Source organism: Aotus nancymaae, unplaced genomic scaffold (genome assembly GCF_030222135.1).
Source record: "Aotus nancymaae isolate 86718 unplaced genomic scaffold, 86718_ANA_hifiasm-v0.15.2.pri h1tg000003l, whole genome shotgun sequence".
Taxonomy (NCBI): domain Eukaryota; kingdom Metazoa; phylum Chordata; class Mammalia; order Primates; family Aotidae; genus Aotus; species Aotus nancymaae.
In genome coordinates this window covers 5,139,285-5,161,308 of record NW_026988414.1, presented here as the reverse complement: position 1 = coordinate 5,161,308, position 22,024 = coordinate 5,139,285, and the positions used below count along the sequence as shown (strand labels likewise).

The 22,024-nt window shown below is 46.7% G+C and overlaps 1 protein-coding gene across 10 annotated transcripts in view; it reads left to right on the top strand.

The window, feature by feature from the left end:
- The first annotated feature begins 1,047 nt into the window (after positions 1-1,047).
- Positions 1,048-22,024, top strand: part of RALGPS1 (Ral GEF with PH domain and SH3 binding motif 1) — a 317,405-nt gene continuing 296,428 nt past the window's right edge. For 8 of the 10 annotated variants that reach the window (XM_064377874.1, XM_012458122.3, XM_021674033.2 and 5 more), the window contains exon 1: positions 2,118-2,206. The gene's annotated coding sequence lies outside the window, so the exon portion shown is untranslated. Of the gene's footprint in view, positions 1,279-2,117; positions 2,207-22,024 lie in introns of those variants that run through there. The other 2 variants (XM_021674034.2, XM_021674032.2) reach the window with 2 other exon arrangements.

Sequence of the window (22,024 nt, the reverse complement as noted above, 5' to 3'; positions counted from 1 at the left end):
TTTGGCTTCCCAAAGTGCTGGGATTACAGGCATGAGCCACTTCACCAGGCTCTTGTTCTCTTTATGCAAAATAATTAAGTACCTTCTTTCAGGATGACTGGCTTCTTAATACAAAATAGCAGAAACTTCTCCCAGAGGTCTCTTAAGACACAGGTTAACTTCTACTGACTCTATTTCTTTTCTTGTTTCTTTTTTCCTTTCATAAGCTTTGGGGAGCATAGTAACCAATCTTTCCATACTCATTCATGTTACTGCAAAATTACTTTGAAGATGGTAAAAATGACGTTCTATTTGTCTACAGGTCCAAGAATCTTTTGGAGTAGGGCAGGGAATAATACCTCCTGCCTGTGGGAGGCAGAACAGAGTTTTGCTGTGGTTCTAAACTTCCGGAGCTTCACAGACCTGGCTTTAATTGCCTTTGCAATTTATTATCCCTGCGACTTTAGCCAAATGACTTAACCTCTGTGCTCACCTCACCGTGCCTGGCACAGAGTCAAGGATCTGGGAGCAGGGAGACAGGATTTGGGCACATTCCCCAGCTTTGCACCTGTGTGGTCTTGGGCAAGTCCCTTACCTCGTTGGGCCTAACTTTGCGCAGCTGTAAAATGGGTGAGACCCCAGGATTTCTGAGGTTTCTTCTGGCTCTGACGTTTTGGGCGCTGTGCCTACCTCCCAGCTGTGAAGAATGGCGATGTCTCGCTTACAAAATCATTTTTGTTGAAAACGATAAATCCCAGGTACGGATTTAGGGGGGAAATTGGAGGAGGCCTGGACGGCCGTGTGGAGAATAAGATGCGCGGCTATTTCTAGGCAGGGGATGGGCGTGGCGGGCGGCGGGCCGGGTGTGCTGGCAGCGCAGCATCCCTGCGGGAGGAGAGGGCGTCTGCAGACGAGAGCGGAGGCCGAGGCCCAGGAGGACCGCAGATGCAGCGGCTGCGCACTGGCAAGACCAACCGGCCGATTTGCGTGTCTCCGCCCCTGCGACTAGCTGGTTGGGAGGGGGCTGTTCTGGCGCCGCGTGCCGATTGGCTGAGCAGCCTGCCGCTCAGGCCCCGGAGCGGACGGTTCCTACTGCGGCTGGGCACCGGCTCCGCTCCCGCGTCTGCCCGCGCTCCAGCTGCGCCCGGCTCGGCCCCAGCCCGGCTCGGCGCGGCCCCGGCCTCTGAGCGAAGGCGCCGCTGCAGATGGGCCGTTCGTAGGGCCATGAGGAAGCGGCGGCAGCCACTGCGGCCCGCGTCAAGGTGACCGGCCGGGACTGCGGCGGCGGGGAGAGAGGCGGTGAGAGGCGCGGCTGGCGGGGCGGGGCGGGGCGGGCTCTGAGGCCGGGCCTGAGGGAGCTGCAGGTGCGGGGGGCGGAACCCCGAGGGCCGCCGGACCCGGGGAGGGGCCTCGGTGCGGGAGGCTGGGCGGGGCCGTGTCTGCGTGTGCCCGGCGTCAGGGCCTGGCCCGGGTCCGTGGGTTCTGGAGTCCGGGGCCGGGCGCGCGCCGGTCTCCGGGAGCTTGAAGGACTGCGGGGGAAGAGGCGCGGGCGCGGGGGGCGGGGCCGGGGAGGCAGTTGGGCGGGGCACCGCGGCTGCAAGGTGCGGGGGGCGGGGCCGGCGGGGCTGCCGTCGGCGGGGCTGCGGGTGCGGCCGGCGCGCCCGGCCCGTGGAAAGCACAGGTGCGGGGGGCGGGGCCCGGGGACCTGCAGCGGCGGGGGGCGGGACCCAGGCGGCTGCGGGGCGGAAGCAGGGCCCCAGGTGAGGAGCTGGCGAGGGTGGGTGGTCGCCGGAGAAGGGAAGGCCGCCCTCTCCGCTGCCCAGTGGGGCTTGGGTGGGAGCGAGGGCTTTAGGCTCCCTGCAGATTCTGGGGGCATCCGGGGCTGCCGCTGGAAGGGCCCTTCGGGCTTGCTTGTGCTTCTGCTGACTCGGGCTTGGAGCTCAGCTGCGCTGGTTACAGGCCGGCTGCCTCCCCTATGCCACGCCGCGCCCTAAGTGGGGCGCGCTGTTTTTCGCACCTCAGGGGCTTTCCTGTTGCTGTTGAAGGGACATGCCTGGATGCGGGGAGGGGGCAGGGGGTTGGCTGTCATTGGTGATAGACTGTTGAAAAATGTGTTTGCTTGAGGGGTGTTGTGAGGCTTGGAGGGGTCCTGGCTTGCTGGCTCCTGGTACCAGAAGCTGCTGTAGGTCTCAGCAGTGCGTCTCAAAAAGACTGAAATGGCAGCCTGGTAAGTGGGGAGAGCAGGGATGAGAATTCAGAAGCTTTTGACTATGCTACCTGGGAGAGTTTTTCACTCTGTTTCCTCCTTTGCAAAATGAGCATCTTATTACCTGCCTGTGTGCCTCCCAGGGGCCTGGTGAGGATAGGATGAAACAGTGCCTACTGAGCAAATCGCTGGGTAAAGTTATGAGTTTCTCTTTTCTTTTGCCGACGGGCAGGTTGGATTCAGGGACTGGAGAGTCTAAAGAAGAGAGGGTTTGTTAGGAGGTGAGACTGGACCACTTTCTTTTCGCAGTTTGGGATGAGGTTTTGTTGGGAGTTCCCAAAAGACTCAGCTGTGTCTTGGATCGTGACTGCTTCTCCCTGTGAGGCCTCTGAGGGAGCTGCTGCAACGTGGCAGTGGCAAGTAGAAGCAGAAGCAGAACATTTGTTTGTTGACCTTTAGACCCCAACCCTGATGAGGACTCTGAGCTGGAGCATACTGCTCAGGCTTGAGGCTATGGAAGTCTCTCTCCCCCGATCCAAGTACAGACCCCAATTTCAGCACATTCAAAGAAGTCTGGGTGCGTTGGCTCTCACTTGTAATCTCAGCACTCTGGGAGGCCGAGGTGGGTGGATCATTTGAGGTCAGGAGTCTGAGACCAGCCTGACCAACATAGTGAAACCCCGTCTCTACTAAAAAATACAGAAATTAGCCGGGTGTGATGGTACGCGCCTGTAATCTCAGCTACTCAGGAAGCTGAGGCAGGAGAATTGCTTGAACCTGGGAGGGGGAGGTTTCAGTGAGCCGAGATCATGCCACTGCCCTCCACCCTGGGCAATAGAGTGAGACTCCTCCATCTCAAAACACACACAAAAAACTCGAAGACTCCCAAAAGAAGGTAATGCCAGGACTCCACTGGAGCAGGGAGAAAGCAGAGGACAGGGCTCTTTCTGAATTTTGGAAGAGTGCTCTGTACCCATATATGTGACCTTTCAAAGCCCAGTGCTTCTGCTTACTGGCAGTTGACCAGTCCAAACTGTAATGCCTCCTGCCTTTGTTGCATAGACAGAAGAGAAGGTAGGTGGAGGTTTTTCTACTAACCTGCTTTTTTTTTTTTTTTTTTCATCGTAGAAGGTATGGGACTTTTGGGGGCCAGAAACCATGGTGCTGGCCTCCCTCATTACCACTGGTTGGTACAGTGGTGACCCAGTGGCATTGAGGGGATTAGGTCCTTACTGGGGCCCGTGCTTGTGTGGCAGGTACCAGAGGATCTAGAAGCAGCAGGTGAGAGTTCTCCCACTCTGTCTTGGCAGAAACAGTGTTAATGACTCTCAGAGACTGCTGCTCTCTGAATGACCGTCATGCTCTTTGGGTTAGAAGGAAAGCCCAAACTTGGTGGCAAAGAAGAGCTAGAATATGCATTGAATAGTGAGGGGATTGGCAACATTTAGGGTCTAGAGAAAGACTTCATTAATGAAAAATACTGCATCTGAGGCTCTCTGATGTGGCCCACCTCTTCAAATTGATTTTCCTTTTCAGTATGAAGGGTAAGAGCTCTGACTTGGAAGTCAGTCAGGTCTGTTTGAAACTGCAGGCTGCCACCTCCTGCTGAGTGAACCAGCACTACTTTCTTAGCTTCACAGAGCTTTGGTTTCTTTATTTGTAAAGCAAGGATAACCATGCCCACCTTGTGAGGTGGTTATGAAGAATAAATGAGACAGGAGGGGGTAAGGCACCTGATCCACTTGGCCCTCATTGTTAGGGTCCTGTTCTGTCTCTCACTGCCTGCCCATCTTTCAACACAAGCCACTCAGAACAACATGTAACATGTAAGGAGAGCAGGACAGGGAATTCTGAGGCTTCTACTTCTTATATAACCTTGAACAAATCTCTTCCTCTCTCCAGACCTTGGTTTTCTTAGCTGAGTAAGGAGGGTGTTAGACTATGTGATCATCAAGAGTCCTTCTAGCTCTAGTCTTCTGGTTAGCATGCTGTCATATTTTCTTCAGAGGCAGGAGGGAAGAAACTAATGACCTGTTGTTTAGTTCTTCTCTTAAAAATATCTGTCTAGCACCTTGCGTGGCACGCAGTAGGTGCTCACTGAATGCTTGTTGAAAGAACAGATGAAGGACTTTAACTAGAAAGTAGGTGTGGCAAGTTGTCCCTGCTGCTTTTATGCATATGGTATCTACACCTTTAACATGCATTTTATTTATTGCACAAAAATATTGTAACATTAGTAAAATTAGTGAACCTCAACATAAAAGACAGAAGTTGTTGCATGGTTCCATTTCATCGCACATTAAGTTCATTGAATTTTTGTTCATAAACATACATAATTCTTCATGGTTGCAATTGTATGTATGTAAGCATTTGGGAAAGGGCCAGTAATAAATGGTTTCTTTAAATATAGTTTAAAACCTTTTTTTTTTTTAAGAGACAGGGTCTCTCTCTGTCACTCAGACTGGAGTGCGGTAGCGCAATCATGGCTCACTGCAACCTTGACCTCCCAGGCTCAAATGATCCTCCCACCTTAACCTCCCAAGTACTGTGCTACAACATCTGGCTAATTTTTAATTTTTTTTGTAGAGATGGGAGTCTTGCTGTATTGCCCAGGCTGGTCTCCAACTCCTGGGCTCAAGTGATCCTCCCAGAGTGCTGGGATTACAGGCGTGAGCCACCACATCCAGCAAATATAGTTTTCGTTTTATATTTTGAGGAAGTAAAAAAGTCACACATGGATTTTTTAAAGGAAAGTAGGGGAATAAATTGTACAGTTAGTGTCTTTCTTGCCTCAAGTTGACAGTTCCTAGTCCTTTTCCCTATAGGCAACCACTGTTACCAGTTTCTTGTTTATTATATATTCTTTCTCTTACACAAAGAATAGCATTCTGTACATACTCATTGCTGCTTTATGTATTCACTTTGGAAATTGTTCTAACATTGGAAAATATGTCAGTTGGTATGTACAGTTCCTTTTTTTTTTTTTTCGAGACAGCGTCTTGCTCTGTTTCCAGGCTGGAGTGCAGTGGCACGATCTTGGCTCACTGCAGCCTCTGCTTCCTGGGTTCAAGCAATTCTCCTGCCTCAGTCTCCTGAAGTAGCTGGGACTACAGGCGTGCGTCACCACACTCAGCTAATTTTTGTATTTTAGTAGAGATGGGATTTCACCATGTTGGCCAGGATGGTCTTGATCTATTGATCAGACCTTGTGATCCGCCCGCCTTGGTCTCCCAAAGTGCTGGGATTACAGGCAAGAGCCACCACGCCCGGCCACAGTTCCTTCTTAATAAATGTTTTTGACTGATAGAAGCACAATTTTTTACTTCCACCCTTCACTCACCAATGATGTTTACTCAGTATTGGTTAGCAGTCATTATTTAGAAGACTAACAAGAGACATCCTTTGTCCTCCTCTAGGAAAAAATGTGGCCTTGGTCCCAGTGAACAGTAGTTTAAAGGGCAATCCATGTATCTGGATGCAAGGCAGAGTACAGAAAGAGAAAGGAAAAGGAATTTGTTTACTGGTAATTGAGAACTGATTTTCCATTCAGGTCGTGATTCAAAGTCCAGCTCTGTCACTTACTGGCTGTGTGACTTGGAACAATTTACCTAATCTCTCTGCATCTTAGTTTCCATATCTGTAAAATAGATAATGGTAATAGGATCTGTCTTCAGGGATTTTTGTGCAGAGGAAGTGAGATCATGCAATGCAAAGTACATATAGCAATAGCAGTTCATAGTAGGTGCTTAAGAAGGAGAGCTGCTATGTTATTAATGATCTGAAATAGACTCTATTTTTTGTGAGCAGATCGTTACTGGACGTTTAAGGGGGATCCATGGAGAATGCCTAAAGTCCTTGCCTTTGAGGTGCTCCCATGCTCTGTATGGAGATTGGCACACAAGTCATGGATTACCGAACAGTATAGTGGGCCACGTGGTGGGAGGTGAGCAGTGTGTGAGGTCACAGAGGCAGGGAACAATGACTTCTCCCTGGGGTGATTTGGGAATTGCCTCCTCAGCTCAAACTTTCCCTCCTTTGTGAAACCGACTTAATTTTTCCAGGCAGCCTCCTGTTTTTACTCCCTTGACTTTCATTCTGTATGTACCTGGATCAGAGCACATGTCATGTTATTGCATGTGTGACGTTTTGCCTGTATCGCTACTCTGCATGAGGAAAGTCTCCTGCTTTCTTTGCTGCTGGATCTCCAGGGCTTGGCACAGGGTAGGCTCTTTTTGAACAATGTGATGGACCTATGCTGAGATAAATCATGCTACTAAATGGTGTCAAATTTTTATTTATATGTCACCACATCTCTGGTGAAACTTATTCTCTGGGCTCTACTTCTTCACTTCCCCAGTATTTGAGTGCTGGCTCTGAGACAGGCACGTGCTGTGCTGTATGCTAGCTGTAGGCTTTGGGTATGGCTGGTGATACTTGTCCTAAAAAGTCTTAGGGATGGGGAAGAAAAATATTTGTTGCAGATGCTGAAAGTCAAGATGAGGAAGCAGAAAAATGGACAAGTCTGAAATGAGCCACTCATGCTTGCTGAAACTCACCTCTCCTTTCTGCAGAAGTATGGCTGCTCTCCCTTCCCTTGGGCTGGGGTGTGGAGGAGCAAGCCAAAGGAGCCAAGTAGGTGGCCCATAGATTTTAACTGAGGGGAAGAGTTGGTTGGATTGGCTTCTGTGAGGAGTGTTTCTGGGCCTCCTTTCTTAACAGAGAATACACTTGATTTTCTTCAGGTGGGCATTCATTAACCTGCCTTGCTGGGCTCTTGCTTTGGGCTAAGCCTTGTACTGGATGCTGGACACGTGCAGATGCAGCTTTGTCTCTGCCCTTTGGGACCTCACAGTCAGTGGAGAAGTCACCCACAAACAGAAGGTGACTGAAGGTGATTGGCCATAACAGAGAACTTCTTGTGAAGTAGTCGAGCAGATTCAGGCTCAGAGCCAGGCAGACCCGGGTTCAAATCCTGCCTCTATCATAGACAACCTGTGTGACCATGGGCAGGTGTCTTCCCAGCTCTGAGTCTTGGTTTACTGATTTGGTAAAGTGGGGATAGCAGTATTACCTAACATAGGGCTGTTGAAGATTGCAGTGAAATAATGCAGTGCAGTGTTTAGCACAGTGCCTGCCAGGAAGCTAATGCTTACAGAGTGCTCACTGTTGTATTTATACATGGTGCTGTGGGAGAACCAAGAAGTACCTCTTGAGCTGTTTCCTCTGGGTCCTAGTGATAGTGTAGTAGTCATGGTGAAAGTTAGGCATTGAAGGTGAAGGTGATAGTCAAGGTGTCTGAGAAATCAACTCTGAAGTCATAAAGTGCTCAAGGAGTCCTCAGGACCTTCCTCACCAGCCCTGTTGGCACCAGGGCCATGGGCTTGTCTATAAGTGTTTCCTCCCCACTTTCTGCATGAGCTCTTCTGAAAGGTGGGTTTCACCCATCATCATTATGAGCACCTTTTCTTTGTCTGAGCGCCTGCACTGATCAATTTGATGACTTTTCCCCCAAAGAGAGGCATGAGTTGTTCTTGTCTCACCTGTGATTTCTGAGGAGCGCAGAGACCTGAAGACCCAGAACAGCAAATTATTCCTTGGTTTTTCTGTAGAGCTTTCAAATCTGTGGTGTTCTTCTTTGCAGGAGATTTATCTACTGAGCATCAGAGAGGCAGATAGGACAGTGCTTAAAACACAGACTCTGGAGTTGGGACACAAACAGATGTGGGTTTGTGTCCTGACTTCATCACAAGCCATTTGGCTTTGAGCAAATGACTATACCTGTTTCCTCATCAATACAAGAGGTGAGATAGTACATACCTTTGTGTGGTTTGTACAGGGTTTCAGGGAGATGCTACAGAATAGGGCTTAGCAGAGGACTTGCACATTGTGAGCACCCAGGACATGGGAGCTAGAATAGTGTCCTGTTTTCACCCAGGGTCATAAGAATTTTAGGATGCTTTTCTCAGGGTATTAATGTATTGCCTATTTAAGTTATGTGAGTTATTGCACAAGCAATGTGTTAAAACACACATGTACTTGGTGATGGGGGGCTGGCAAACACATCCAAGGCGGTAGGCAGAACTCTTCCTGCATTGGGATTGCAGATGCAAGCCTCAATTCCCACGTAGGGTACTGGTGAGGAAGAGGACAGAGCCATTCTGGGGGCAGGGCCTCTGTCTCAGGCCCATTTAGGAACTGGGGGCTGGCTTCTCAAGTTCTTTCTGTTTAATCATTCTATTATTCCATGTAAATGATGGGTATTTAATATGAACTAATAATGCAACATGATACTTTCTCTCATCAGGATTTAAATATTTCTATTTTATGGTTTTAAGGTCAAGTCAATTTTTGAGTAATCAGAAGAAAATTTAAATGTTCGGCTTTGACGGTCATAGGTTTCTTTTAAAATCATCTGAGATGAAAGGAAGAATAAGGAATGTATTTAAGTCCCTGTTTATTGGATACAATAATTATCACCCACTCTTGTATAAGCCTGATAACTAGGGTAAGGGAAGTTTGTGCTTTTGGCATATTTCTGAATAATTAAATATTTATAGAAAACAAGTTAATAGATTTAAGACAGTTTGCTGTGTCTTTCTGTGGCAATAAAGTTCGTTATGTGGAATTACAGAGAGGATTAGTACTCTCTGCAGCTGTTTTATTTTTTCCTTCTAGGCACCGTATCTCTAACACTTTCAGTCCACTAGCATTTATAGATTGTTCTGCTCGGCTCCCACAACTCTCTCACTGTGTGCCCTGCCGTAGCATACAGTACAGTTGTGCCCACCAATGACTTCCTCACGACCTTTCTCTAGACTTTAGAGAGTAAGAGTCCACATTTGTTCTTGCATATTTAGAGCCTACCCCAGGGCTGGTACAAGGCAGCTAGAATGGTCTGAGTATGTCATTCCCTTTGCTTAAAATCCTCCAGTGGCTTCTAATTTCTGTTAGAAAAAAGACCAAATCATTAGCATGGCCTGCGAGCTATAAGAATATGCTTTCTAGGGTGACTGCTGGATACGTCTCTCTCCCCTGGTGCAGTGCAGTCCCATCAGGTTATGGGCTATGGCTGTTTTGCCCACCAACAGGTCCTCAGTGCCTAGCCTAGCATCTGGCCTGTAGTAGATGCTCCATAAATGTTTATTGGATGAACAAACGGAGCCAATAGTGGGTGCCCAGTGACTGATTTGAATCTATAAAATGAGAAGGTTGTTAGATTTGAAGTTCCATCCATTATACAATATCTCAGTACTTTACAACACTTAAAAAGGTCTCTTCACACCTTTTATTCCAGACTTATATTGATTCTGCAGGTAGGTAGGGCAGGTTTTGATATGCATAGAAGAAAATGGAAGCTCAGAGAGGTTAGATACGTTGCCCAAGATGCAGCTATGAGAGAAGCTGAAGGTCCTAATGCCTCAGGGGCCTCTTCTCATGCTCCTGCTGCCTCAGGGTGTGGTTTCTGACATACTCATTGTAGAAGTCAGGTGAGATAAGGCAAAGGGCTTCATTGGAAAAAGGTACTTAAAACAGTTTTTCTTGATTTTAGATATTTCAGTTCCCTGATAATTGAATTTGAGGAGTTGAGTTAAATTTGGAATGATGGATTTAAGGTCTTGTTTCATTCCACGGGGCAGAAAATACTGAATTTTCCTGTAAATGGTTAAACTATAGTAATTATTGGTACCTGTGATGATTAGTTTGTAACTAGGGTTAAAATTTGTGTTGTTGAGAAGCCCTTTTTTTTTTTTTTTTTAAGAGAGGCAGTCTCGCTGAGTCACCTGGGCTGGAGTGCAGTGGCTATTCACAGGTGTGATTATAGCACACTACAGCCTTCAACTCATGGCCTCAAGTATTACTCCTCCCTCAGCCTCCCAAGTAGTTCCCAAGTGCCACTCCACCTGGCTGACAAGCTTTTTTTTTTTTTTTTTGAGACAGAGTCTTGCTCTTTTGCCAGGCTGAAGTGCAGTGGCATGATCTCGGCTCACTGCAACCTCTGTCTCCCGGATTCAAGCGATTCCCCTGCCTCATCCTCCTGAGTAGCTGGAAATACAGGCACACGCCACCACACCTGGCTAATTTTTTTTTTATTTTAGTAGAGACGTGGTTTCACCATGGCCAGGATGGTCTTGATATCCTGACCTCATGATCTGCCTGCCGCCTCAGCCTCCCAAAGTGCTGGGATTACAGGAGTGAGCCACCGGCGCTTTTTGATAAGATTAGAAGTTACTTGCTGATGGATACATAGCATCCTTTGCTGTTTTCAGAAGATAATTGTTGTTGTTTCAGTTAGTTTATTTCTTTACTATATCTCTGGCCGTATCTGCTATGAGACACCTTGGCAATGAGCACCACTATGGCCTTTGTGTGTGCTTATCACGTATAGTGTCTGTCTGTCCTGATGGTTGATGATGATTCAATGAATGATGGTTACCATTCATTGAATCCACTTTCCAGATGTGGATGGAGACTTTGCTAGAGTTTCCTACTCAGGTGTCCTGATTCCCCACCTCACAAAGACCATGAACTGAAACACATCTATATGCATATGGCAGTTTCTCAACAGCTGCTTGCAGTTCATGTACTGCTGGTAATAAACCATGCCCATGGTGAACCGTTTATCTCAGATGAAAGTGTCTGCTTCAGGAGCCTTTGCTGAATCTTCAATGTGGCTGTATGGGAACAAGGCCCAAACTTGACTTAGCACACAGCTCTAGTATCTAGTTCAGTGTTGGTGGCTAGCTAAGAAAAGACAGTGCCTCTTGTGGTCTGTTAACACCATCATGATCTCAGGGGGCTTCTTAAGGACTGAGAGATTCTTGGAACCTAGTTTTATCAATATTGCCAGTAGTACTTGCGGAACAGAGAAGCAGCCTGGTATATAGAAAGATCAATGAATGTGAAGTCAGAATGCCAAATGTGTCCATTTGCTTTGAGACTCCCACTTTCCAAGTAAACAGGAATATCTCTGGTGTGGTGTGCATGCATCCTTTTTCGGTAGGAAAGCCCCAGTTTTAATATCTGAGATTGTGTTATGAGGCTTAAGACAGAACAAAGAGAGCCGGATGATTATCAAGGATTGTATCAATAATTGAAGGTAACCTTATTCCTCATTCTTCACTGTCCTCCATAACTACTTGCCTACCAGCCCATCTGGCCATCCATCCATCCATCCATCCAGTTCTTGTCCAGGGTCTACTGAGTGCCAGTGTTATGCCGAGTGTGAGGCCACAGTGGTAGAAAAAGACAGATCTGGTTCTTGCTGTCCTTTAGCTTACAGTCTAGTAGCAAGGTTAAATAAATACAAAAACAATAACAAGTACATAAAAAAGTAATTATAGGGGCCGGGTGCAGTGGCTCACACCTGTAATCCCAGCACTTTGGGAGGCTGAGACAGGTGGATCACTTGAGGTCAGGAGTTCAAGACCAGACTGGCCAACATGGTGAAACCCCATCTCTACTAAAAACACAAAAAATTAGGCCGGGTGCAGTGGCTCACGCCTGTAATCCCACCACTTTGGGAGGCTGAAGTGGGCGAGTTACAAGTTCAAGAGTGGAGACCATCCTGGCCAACATGATGAAACCCTGTGTCTACTAAAAATCCAAAAAAAATTAGCCAGGCATGGTGGTGCATGCCTGTAGTCCCAGCTACTCGGGAGGCTGAGGCAGAAAAATTGCTTGAAACCAGAAAACGGAAGTTTCAGTGAGCCAGGATCGGGCCGCTGCACTCCAGCCTGGTGATAGGAGTGAGACTCCATCTAAAAAAAAAAAAAAAAAAAGATAGAAAAAATTAGCTGGGTGTGATAGCACGTGCCTTTAATCTCAGCTACTTGGGAGGCTGAGGCAGGAGAATTGCTGGAACCTGGGAGGCAGAGGTTGCAGTGAGCTGAGATGGCACCACTGCACTCCAGCCTGGGAGACAGAATGAGACTCCGTCTCAAAAAAAAAAAAAAAAAAAAGTAAGTACAGTGCACAGTGTTGTACACCTGTAGTCTCAGCTACTCAGAAGGCTAAGGCAGGAAGATTGCTTGAGTCTAAGAGTTGAGTCTAGCTTGGGCAACATAATGAGACCAGCCTGGGAAACATAGTAAGACCCTGTCTCTAAAAAAGAAAAAATCATAATTATAGCATTGATGTCTACAAAAGAGGAGTATAAGGTGCTAAGAGACCATACATTGAATAGCTTCCCTGCTAGGGGAGTCAGAGACAGCTTACTCGAGGAAGGGGCCTTTAAGCTGACACCTGAAAGATGAACTGAAGCTAGCCAGGTGGAGAGGTGACAGTTGCATCTGCCATCATCCTAGCTGGGGAAAGGGCATGGCAAACTCCAGATGTACTGGGGAGCCAGCATGGCTAAAGCACTGAGAGCAAGGGAGAGAGCAGTGTTCATGTTCTGGTCATGGCTTTGTTTCCTTGGACTGTGCCAGAAATAATGGACAAATTATGTAGCTGCTGACTCATTTTTCATAACTTCCCAGCTGTCACCAAAAGCATCTATTACTGAAACATTACCTGTGGTTTCCAAGGTAGCAGTTGCCCTTATTTTTATTGCTTTAAAGACTGGTTTCTTCCTTTGCTTCTTGAAGGTGTGGAAGAATACTTGGATCTCATTAATGCTTTTCAGTCATTAAGTAAACATTTACTAAGCATGTAATAGGGCTTGACACTGCAGACCCTGCCCTTAGGGGCCCCAAGACTTGACAGATAGAAGTAAATACACAATGATAATGCAGTGTCATGGGAAATATAGTAGTAGAAATGGAAGCTCATGGGACCGAATAACACTCACAGGCTCTTAAAGATTTTCACTTTTCCAGTTTAAGCGGAATACAGGCAGAGGAAGTAGATTGTACAGAGGTACAGAAGCAAGAGAGAGTATGATGTGCTTCAGGGACGGTGGACAGTGTGGTGTTGCTGGAGTGTGAGGTTTGTAGTGGAGGATGGAGGGAGGAGGAGCTGCAGGAGAGGAGGTTAGAGAGGTGGTTTGGGGTCAGTTTGCAGAGGGACTTGCAGGCAGTGCTTAAGAGTGTGGGTGTTATCTTGTGGTCAGTGGAGAATCGTTCAAGTTATAAGAGGAGAGAAAGATTGTCACTTACGGTCCTGGTGGCATTGTGGAGGATGATGGTGTGAAAAGAGTCTAGACATTGGGAGTTGAGTCAGGGTTATTACAGGAATTTAGGAGTGGTCTGATGGGTCCTGGCTAGGTGGATGGGGAGGAGAAAGCAGGTTCAAAAGAAACTGATGTAGAGGCCTCTTCTCCTGGTAGATGGGAGGAAGGGCAATGTCAGAGTTTCTCACTTGGTGCCATGAGATGGTAGGACCAGTCATTGAGCTATGGAACATGAAAGGAATACTGGTTTGGGCCATTTTGAGTTTGAAATGACTGTGGGATCTCTTGGTAGACCTGCCCTCTTGGTGACTGGCCTGCTAATCTGCAGCCGAGAGAGATATCTGGGCTGGAACAGTGGTTCTCATACTCTAGAGCATCAGAGTCCTCTGTGGTGTTTGCAGGGAGGGAAGCTGGTAGTCTTATGTTTAAGAGTTTTCCCAGATGTTTCCGATGCACCCTGGGCTGGGGAGAGATACTTGGGTCATTCTTGGGTAGCTGGCCAAGAATGTTGTATTGTAGTAGAGGATGGGATCACTCAGGAAGGCTGTGTGGTAGTGGATGAGAGTCCCAGCTGAAATGCTGGGGAACGTCAGTTTGAGGGGTGGAGGTGGGAAGAGTCAGGGAAGAAGCAAGAGGAGGAGTAGGCAGCTAGGAAGAAAGACAGGAAGATTGATGGTGTGGAAACTGGTGGTGGGGGCATCAGCCTCCACTTCCTTCCCTGAAGGGCTTCAGTTTTCCCATTTTCTCTCTAGTAATTCATTAGGGAATTATTGCCCTGTCCCCTGGAGCTGAGTCCTCTGTGCCCCTCCCCCCAACCTGTCAACGTTCGTTTACACTAGTGTCAGATCCAGTCTCCCATGAGAGGTTATGCTTCAGTTACCTTTGTCGCTGTGTGCAGAAGACTCTGAAAGAGGCCTCTTGCTGCAGACAGTCTCTACACCCTTTACTGCCTCCTAGCAACCTTCTCAGGCAATTCCCTCATGCCTTTTGTTGCTGGTCCTTTGGACTAAAATCTCTGTCCCCTGAAGTCGGAGAGTTGTGCCCTCCCCCGTCTAACATTGTAAGGTTCAGGATGGATCTGCAACCTCAGCGTGTCCAGGTCCTAGGAAAGGCAGCTGATGGGAACAGTTGGAGTCTGGGAAGATGATTAAACCATTCAGATTAGACTAATGTGATATGTGGGTAGGTATCTGTGACTTGGCATGGGGGTGTATCCCTGGTCCACTCTATATCCCATGCTTGGATGGCAGGGAAAAGCCTGTTATAGAATTTCTGGAACTTATGGGTGGGGTCTAAGAGTTAGAGTACTTGGAATCTACTCAGACTGCTGGTGGGGTTATGAGGGGTGGTATCCTAAATTGGTAAAAGTGGAAGTCTGTCCCTCTGGTAAGCCTAAGTGCCTGACTGCGCTCAGCTTTCAGAACCAGGTGAAGATCCTTTCATCAGACAGATCCAGTGGGAAATTGATCTGTGGTACAGTGTGTGTGTTGTTAGCATTACCTTCAACTGTAAGCCCTTGGAGTGTAGGACAAAGGCACAGACCTAGTTGCCACTGACCCTGGTGCTGAAAGCCACAGCTGAGGAGTAGTGAGAAGGATCAGGGTTAACTTGAGGGGAGTCCTTAATACCAGCACTGACCATCCTGGCTTAATGCCTTTTGCTCCTCAGGAAAGGAAGAAATGGAATTAATGTTGGTTGAGCTGAGAAACCCAAATACTGGGCAAAGAAAAGGGAACAGATCGATAGAAAGTAGAGTCAGGATGATGGGATATGTGAACCAGTACAGAATATAAAATGCTATTCAGCTCCTGTAGAATAGAACATAAAGAAATGTTTCAGAATAACAGGCAGACTGAGCTGTGTTCAGATCCTGCCTTTATGCATACTACCAGTGAGGATACTTACTGTTTTTTGAGACAGAGTCTTGCTCTTGTTGCCTAGGCTGGAGTGTGATGGTGCAATCTCAGCTCACTGCAACCTCCACCTCCTGGCTTCAAGTGATTCTCGTGTCTAAGTCTTCCAAGTAGCTGGGATTATAGATGCCTGCCACCATGCCTGGCTGAGTTTTGTGTTTTTAGTAGAGACAGGGTTTCACTGTATTGGCCAGGCTGGTTTCAAACTCCTGATCTCAGGTGATCTGCCCACCTCGGCTTCCCAAAGTGCTGGGATTACAGGCATGAGCCACCGCGTCCGGCCAAGGATACTCTTACTGTCTGTGAGTTCTTGGATACGTTACCTAACCTCTTTGGGCCTCAGTTTTCTCATTTTCTCTCTAATAATTCATTAGAGAATTATTGCATGGATTTGCTGGTATATTTTTACGAATAAGGTGCTTAGCAAAGTATCTGTCACAGAGTAATGGTTCAGTAAATGATGATGATAATGATGATGACCATCATCTGAGTACCTCTGTAGATATCTCCACTGGACCACATCCTGCCTATATAACATGTTTGAAATAAAGAACATCAACAGTAAGAAGTTCCGTATGAGATTAGCAACATATGAGAGGGAAAACCAGATCCACTGGCAGAAATATTGGAACACTGAGAGGATAAGGATAGCAGTGGAGAGTCATAAAAACGTTACATGATAGAAAATGAAGAGGCCCAGGAACTATTAAGTATGATCAAAGTAGTTTTACTGGCTGTGAAGAAGAGAGGCAAGAGATTCTGAATCAACACCTGGAGGTGATGAGGACAAGTAATCTTAGGCTTTAGTGATGATAGAAATTTTCATCGCCACTTCTACTTCCCCAAGTACTTTAGTGGATAGACGTTGAAGGGAAGTGGCATTAGGGATTTATTTTTATTTTTTCAGAGATGGCGTCTTGCTCTGTTGCCCAGGCTGGAGTGCAGTAGTGCAATCATAGCTCACTGAAGTCTTGAACTCCTTGGTTCAAGTGATCCTTCCACCTCAGCCTCCTAAGTAGTTGGGGCTACAAGTATGTGCCACCACACTTGGCTTAAAAAATTTTTTTTTTAGAGATGGGGTCTTGCAGTATTGCTCAGGTTGGTCTTGCACTCCTGGCCTTAAGTGTGCCTCTGTCTCAGCCTTCTGAGAATCTGGGATTACAGGTGTGACCCACTGAGCTTGGCTACCAGGATTCTTTACCTAATGTTTGTTTGTTTGTTTGTTTGTTTGTTTATTTTTTGGTTAACTCCAAAGTGCCACTGTTATAACTAGGCTTGTTACAGAGGAGCCTCGTATTGAATGGATAAGATGAAATTCAATTAATCAGTTCCTGGCTCTCTCCAAAGAAGTTTAAATGTAGTAGTAGTGATAATATTATATCTCCAAATGTTGGCAAAGATTTAATGCAGTTCTTATGAGATATTTTATAATACTTGAAAAAATAATGATGTTACCTGGAAAAATAAGTTGGTAAACAAATATTTATTGATTGATTTTATTTTTTTTTTGAAATAGGGTCTTGCTCTGTTGCCCAGCCTGAAATATAGTAGTACAGTCTTGACTCACTGCAACCTCTGTCTCCTGGGTTCAAACAATTCTAATGCCTCTGCCTCCTGAATAGCTAGAATTACAGGCCTGTGCCACCATACCTAGCTAATTTAAAAATATTTCTGGTAGAGATGGAGTTTCGCCTTGTTGGCCAGGCTGGTCTTGAACCCCTGGCCTCAAGTGGTCTACCTGCCTCAGCCTCCCAAAGTGCTGGGATTAAAGGCGTGAGCCGCTGCTCCTGGCCAAGATAGTTTTTAAAAGGAGTGAAATTGCCTTTATTTTTCCAGATTCTTACGCATTTCAACAAATGTTTGACTTGCCTGCTATATAAAAACAGTGCTAGACTCTTTGTTGAGGGAATATAAAAATGGCTGTGTTCTATTTTCTCATTTAACTCTTATCACTCTGCTTATGAGAGAGCCACTTCTTCAGCTTGTGCTATGAATGAGAGAAAATGCAAAATAACAAAGACATAAACAAGTTGGAAGTTTCTTATGTGCAGAAGTCGGAAGGTAATTAGCCCAGAGTAGGTATGGAGCCTGCATGGTCAGAGACCCGCGTTCCTTATAAGTCCAAAGTCACTTCACGGCCTAAAATGGCTGCAAGAGCTCTAGCCTTTCCATGTGCATTCCAGCCTTTGAGGGCTATTCTCCAGAAATTCTGCATGATATCTCTTAAATCTCATTCATTTAATCTTGGTCTTATGGCCACAGCTAGTAGTAAGGGAAGCCAGGAAATGTAATCTACACTCAGGGAAGCTATGTGTCTACCTAAAAAAACAGAAATTCAACTAAAGAAGAAAGGGAGGATGACTACTAGCAGGAAGCCTCATCGCAATATTATTAGTAATTGCCAAAAATGGAAACAACCCAAGTATCGATCAGTTAATGAACAGATAAACAAAATGTGGTGTATACATATAAAGGAGTATTATTCAGCCATAAAGAATTAACTACTGATTCATGCCTAATATGGATAAACCTTGAAAACATTCTAAGTGAAAGAAGCAAGACACAGAAGTCCACATATTGTATGATTCCATCTGTATGAAATGTGTAGATGAGGCAAACCCATAGAGACAGAAAGTAGATTAGTGGTTGCTGGGCCTCGTGGCAGGGCGAGTCCTGGAATTAGATAGTGGCAATGGTTGCACTACTTAGTGAATATGCTAAAAATCGCCGAATTCTATGGTTTAAAAGGTGAATTTTATGTTGTATAAGTTATATCTGAATTAAAAAACCTTTTATTAAATTTTAATTGTACAAAAAATAAGAAAGATAGACAAGAAAGAAACAGCCATCATCTCATTGTTAATACTTGGAGAGTATGTATCCAGACCTTTTTCGGTGTGTCTGCCTCAAAGTTGAGTTGATATACACTAAATTCTCTCTCTCCTGTCAGGAGCAACGTGTTGGGATTAGCATAGTCCACAAACATGTTTCTTTACTAGTGCTTCAGAATTCCTCTGTTGTTAAGGTGTTGTGTTGGAAACAATACTTGGTCACGGTGACAACCTTAGCATATTTGGAGTCAAAAGACCTGGGTGCCTCTTCCAACTCACATTAGGTGTGTGACCTTGAGAGAAGCACTTAATCCCACTCTCCTCATCTTGAAAAGGGATTGTGGTACTTTGTGATATCTTTCTTACTAGAATGGCTAAAATGAAGGGGGAAAAAGACAGTATTATGCTGAGGTTGTGGAGTGATCATCTTTCATACTGCTGTGGGAGTATAAATTGGTCTAGCCACTTTGGGAAATTGACATCATCTATCAAAGCTGAACATATATATACCTTATGACCTAGCAGTTCCACTCCTTGGTATCAACCCAGCTTTGAGACAGACACAAAGAAATGCATATGGATGTGTACCAGAAGGCATGCTCAGTCATGCTTCTAGCAGCACCATCTGTAATAGCTCAAACTGGAAACAATCCCAGTGTCCATTGGTAGTAGAATGGATAATACATGTGGTACACGCCCATGATGGACTACTGTAGTCAATTAGAGTTAATGAACAAGTCCATGAAAAAATCCAGATGAACTTCACAAACATAATGTTCATACAGATAGAAAGGTTATAGACTGTTCGAGTCCATTTATATAAAGTACATTAGTATAATGTACATTATAAAACAAAAATGTTGAAATATTAGAGCATATATTTAATTTACAAATACATATATGCATGTTAGAGGTGCTTTGCTTAATTTTTTACCTGTGAGTCATGAAGGATTGTAAAGTTTGATCAACCAAGGCTTGCCGCCACAAGAGGGGGCAGTCTGAGCCGAGGCTGGGCTGTGGACACAGCTGGGTAAGTGGGTGAGCCTCATGCTATTCAGTTGGCGGCCTGTGTTAGGGTTGCTCTCCTTGTTGTAGGATCATGAAGTGTGGGGCAAGGGAGGGTGGTGGTGAAGCTGGCGAGGGGACAGGGGCCTGGGACCCAGCCAGAGGGCTGAGAAGAGGAAGCTTAGTGAGAGGACGAAAGGAAGGCGGCACCGGCATGGCATCCAAACAGAAGAAAGGAGCCAGCAGAGGAGGCCGGAGACTAGCAAGGCTAAGGAAGTGGGAGGAGAAAGAGAGATGGGGGCATCATCAGGGCTGGAGGGATGACCTTAGAAAGAGGGGCTGGCGAGCAGGTTAAAGCTGCCATGAGGTGGGAGAGCCTTAGGCCACTAGTCTCAACAATTAGTAGTAGGAGGTTCTGGGACCCCAGAGGGGCCAGTGTGACCCCAGCACTCAGGCAGGGGTTGCTGAGCAGGTGAATGTCTGATGAGAAAGTAGCCTGGGGTTCTCAAGGGTCAAAGCTGTTGTGAAGATGTTCTCAGGCAGAAGGAAGGACCAAGGGAGTGGCAGAGACTGAGGTTGCAGGAGAAGGGGCTGACTGCCTGACTGGCAGCTGGGAGTAGACCCCAAGCCCAGGGCCTGCCACCAGCCCTGGATCTCAGCGGATGCCTTTCTCAGAGGTGGGAGGGGAAGACCAGGTTAGAGGAAGGCCCTGAGGGGGCAGAAGTCACCTTCCCTCAGTGAAGGAGGTTGTGAGGCCACCCACCTCACACCCTGCCCTGGCTGTTTGCAGGTGTAGAGTGAGATGTGGGTATGGTGAGGGGTGCTTTGGTACAGCTGCCATGGGAGACGGAAGATGAGCCAGTGGCCACTGGACCTGTAGAACCTTGTGCACAGTGCTTGTGTGTGCCTGCATGGGGCGGGGTTGTGTGCCAGGCCCACTCTCCTTGCCTTTATTCTCTTTCAAACAGCAACATCCTCCTGGGGCAGGAGCGGTGGTGTCCAGGTACTCCTGAGGTCCCTTCTTGCTGGGTGGTGCCTGAGGCCTTGGCTTGGTTTTTGGCCTGTCAGAATGCATTTTCCCACAGAGTCAGTTTTTCTTTGGGATTCATTCCCCATGCACACCTCACATGCTTGGGGTAAAGGAATATGGGCACCTACAGGTGCACACTGGGTACAGGGGAGCTGGGTGGTGCTGTAGTCAGAGAAACCTCCTGCCAAGCGGAGACCAGTGGGAATGAGGAGCTGCAGAGTGGTTTTCGGGACATCAGGCAGCCTCCGTGAACTACACAACAGGGGATGTGTTAGGGGCTTCTTACCAGATGAAGCTCTGAGGTTTTCTCTATTAGTTCTCCTGTCCAGGGTTTAACTTCTTTCTCTCTCTGTCTCTTTTTGCACACCTCTTGTAGCTACCCTGTGATGCTGTCACTCTTGTGTTCCCATGGGTGTCTGTTCCCCCGACAGCTGGGCTTACTTGGGCAACCTCCTCTCAACCTCAGTTAGGTCCCTGTACCTACCCAGAAACTTCCCTCCTCTCTTCAGTTCAGCTCCCTTCCTCACTTGGAGCTGTCCTTGCTTCAGACCCTTAATCAGAAACAGCCAGCTCATTGTATGAGTTATGTTTGGCCAAGGGAGAATGGGGTAAAGGAATATGAAGACAAATAAGACATGAGCATTGTCTTTAAGGAACTACAAACTGGTTGACCTCCCTTCCCCACCTGCTGAGGACCATTCTTGCTCCTTGAGATTCTGCCCACCTCGTTTGGCACCTCTTCTAAGAATTCTTTTCTGCTCTCCCCAGCTTGTGGGGAGACTCAAGGTCCGTCTGGCTCTCCTTTCCTTAAACCCTCATGACACTGTGGCGCTGGCCACATTCTGCATTGCATCATGCTGCTTTGATCTACCCTGTACTTCCTGCCTTATCTCCTTGACTAGACTGTAAGTGTCTTGCTCAATGCCTTACACACAGTAGATGCTCAGTAAATGTTACAAGACTGAAAACAGCATGAATCTGTTATGGTTCCCAGCATCCATCCCCTTTGTTGCCATTGCTCTCAGGACTTGAGTAACAAGAAAATATGGGAAGAAGCAAAGAGTGTTTGCCTGGAAGAATCCTAGGTGATTCAGTTTAGGTAGGAACAGCACCACAAATGTTAAGAGCTGAAATACTACAATATTTCTCAGATTCTTCTGGTAGTCTCACTCTTCTGTCAACCTATTTTCACAAAAGAGGCAGAAGGTAAAGTTTCTGATGCATTTTTGCACAGGGGCCCAGTTTTCTTTGGTATTGCATAATAAACAGCACTGTAAGTAACTCATATAGTACTTAGAAGAAGCACGTTCCCAAAACTTAGGTATCAGTGGATTGGTTCTCCTAAGAAGGATGCTAGAAACAACCGGTCTTGGTTTTCTCATATGCTCTCTGCTTTAAACCAACAAAGAGGAGTAATCTCAGAGATGAGATTCAGAGATGAGCAATTTCTCTGAAGTCACACAGCAAGGAAGTGGCAGAGTTGGATTGGACTCAAGGTCCGTCTGGCTCTAGAAGTGGAACTCTCTCCACTGTCTGATTAGAGTTGGATTCCATTAGAAGCACAGCAGCTGCCCACTTACTGCCCATGCTCTTGGAGGGGCTGGTGGGATCCTGCCAGTCCCAAGGAATCTTGGGCTGAATTGGTCCCAGTCCATTCAGCTGGGGGAGGACTGCCTCCCCCCATTGTCCACAGAGACCAAAGGGCAGAGAATCTGTTTCTCATTTCTCTTAGGAAGACAACAGTCTGCTAGCCCATTTCACCTGGGCCCACCTGAATGACAGCTGACCTGTTGTCCCGAGCCTCAGGCATGCTAAGGCAGCAGGAGCTCAAGCAGTGTGTTGTGAACAGGGGATAAGAGAACCTGCACTCACTGACAGGCAGAGACAAGTGACATTGCATTTAAAGGCTTCTGGCCATGGAAGGGAGAGAACGAAGCCAAGCTTCACACT